The following is a 2,745-nucleotide window of genomic DNA, read 5'->3' as shown; positions in this document are numbered from 1 at the left end:
TTCAAGTCAAATTTTGTTGCTTTCAAACCACTTCTGATCTTTCCCACCATTTCTGGTCATTTCCAGGTCATTTTTGATGCTCCAAAGCCCAATTTTCACTCAATTTCACCCATTTTTGCCACTTCCAACCCATTTTTGACGCTCTCAACCCCAATTTTCACTCAATTTCTCCCATTTTTGCCACTTCCAACCCATTTTTGACGCTCTCAACCCCAATTTTGGTCACTTTTACCCATTTTTGCCACTTCCAACCCATTTTTGACGCTCTCAACCCCAATTTTCACTAATTTCACCCATTTTTACCACTTCCAACCCATTTTTGTCGCTCTCAACCCCAATTTTCCCTCAATTTCACCCATTTTTACCATTTCCAACCCATTTTTGACCCTCCCAACCCCAATTTTGGTCACTTTCACCCATTTTTACCACTTCCAACCCATTTTTGACCCTCTCAAGCCCAATTTCGGCCACTTTCACCCATTTTTACCGCTTCCAACCCATTTTTGACGCTCTCAAACCCAATTTTCCCTCAATTTCTCCCATTTTTACCATTTCCAACCCATTTTTGACGCTCTCAAACCCAATTTTCCCTCCTTTTTCTCCCATTTTTGCCATTTCCAACCCATTTTTGACACTCTCAACCCCAATTTTCACTCAATTTCTCCCATTTTTGTCATTTCCAACCCATTTTTGACGCTCTCAAACCCAATTTTCCCTCCTTTTTCTCCCATTTTTGCCATTTCCAACCCATTTTTGACACTCTCAACCCCAATTTTCACTCAATTTCTCCCATTTTTGTCACTTCCAACCCATTTTTGACCCTCTCAACCCCAATTTTCCCTCAATTTCTCCCATTTTTACCACTTCCAACCCATTTTTGACGCTCCCAACCCCAATTTTCCCTCCTTTTTCTCCCATTTTTACCATTTCCAACCCATTTTTGACGCTCTCAACCCCAATTTTCCCTCCTTTCACCCATTTTTACCATTTCCAACCCATTTTTGACGCTCCCAACCCCAATTTTCCCTCAATTTCACCCATTTTTACCATTTCCAACCCATTTTTGACACTCTCAACCCCAATTTTCCCTCCTTTCTCCCATTTTTGCCATTTCCAACCCATTTTTGACGTTCTCAACCCCAATTTTGGTCACTTTCACCCATTTTTACCACTTCCAACCCATTTTTGACGCTCTCAACCCCAATTTTCCCTCCTTTCACCCATTTTTACCATTTCCAACCCATTTTTGACAATCTCAACCCCAATTTTCCCTCTTTTCACCCATTTTTGCCACTTCCAACCCATTTTTGCTGCTCTCAACCCCAATTTTCCCTTTCACCCATTTTTACCATTTCCAACCCATTTTTGACGCTCTCACCCCACTTCCAGCTCTCCCCAACCAACCCAACCCAACCCAACTCAACCCAACCCAACCCATCCCAACCCAACCCAACTCAACCCAACCCAACCCAACCCAACCCAACCCAACCCAACCCAACTCAACTCAACCCAACCCAACCCAACCCAACCCAACTCAACTCAACCCAACTCAACCCAACCCAACCCAACCCAACCCAACTCAACTCCACCCAACTCAACCCAACCCAACCCAACCCAACCCAACCCAACCCAACCCAACCCAACTCAACCCAACTCAACTCAACCCAACTCAACTCAACCCAACCCAACCCAACTCAACCCAACCCAACTCCACCCAACCCAACTCAACCCAACCCAACCCAACTCAACCCAACCCAACTCAACTCAACCAACCCAACCCAACCCAACCCAACTCAACCCAACCCAACTCAACCCAACTCAACCCAACTCAACCCAACCCAACCCAACTCAACCCAACCCAACTCAACCCAACTCAACTCAACTCAACCAACGCAACTCAACTCAACCCAACCCAACTCAACTCAACCCAACTCAACCCAACCCAACTCAACTCAACCCAACCCAACTCAACTCAACCCAACTCAACCCAACTCAACCCAACCCAACCCAACTCAACCCAACCCAACCAACCCAACTCAACCCAACTCAACCCAACTCAACCCAACTCAACTCAACCCAACCCAACCCAACCCAACTCAACCCAACTCAACTCAACCCAACTCAACCCAACCCAACTCAACCCAACTCAACCCAACTCAACCCAACCCAACTCAACTCAACCCAACCCAACTCAACCCAACTCAACTCAACCCAACTCAACCCAACCCAACCCAACTCAACCCAACTCAACCCAACCCAACTCAACTCAACCCAACCCAACCCAACTCAACCCAACTCAACCCAACTCAACCCAACCCAACCCAACTCAACTCAACTCAACCCAACCCAACTCAACCCAACTCAACCCAACCCAACCCAACCCAACTCAACCCCACCCAACCCAACCCAACCCAACCCAACTCAACCCAACCCAACCCAACCCAACCCAACTCAACTCAACCCAACTCAACCCAACCCAACTCAACCCAACCCAACCCAACTCAACCCAACCCAACCCAACCCAACTCAACTCAACCCAACTCAACTCAACCAACCCAAGTCAACCCAACCCAACCCAACCCAACCCAACCCAACTCAACCCAACCCAACCCAACCCAACTCAACTCAACCCAACTCAACTCAACCAACCCAAGTCAACCCAACCCAACCCAACCCAACCCAACCCAACCCAACCCCGCCGCCGGCCAACGTCGGAACCCGAGGCAGAGAACGAAGGCGGGAGGG

This window comes from Aphelocoma coerulescens, unplaced genomic scaffold (assembly GCF_041296385.1).
Source record: "Aphelocoma coerulescens isolate FSJ_1873_10779 unplaced genomic scaffold, UR_Acoe_1.0 HiC_scaffold_284, whole genome shotgun sequence".
Classification (NCBI taxonomy): Eukaryota; Metazoa; Chordata; class Aves; order Passeriformes; family Corvidae; genus Aphelocoma; species Aphelocoma coerulescens.
This window is presented reverse-complemented; position numbering follows the sequence as displayed.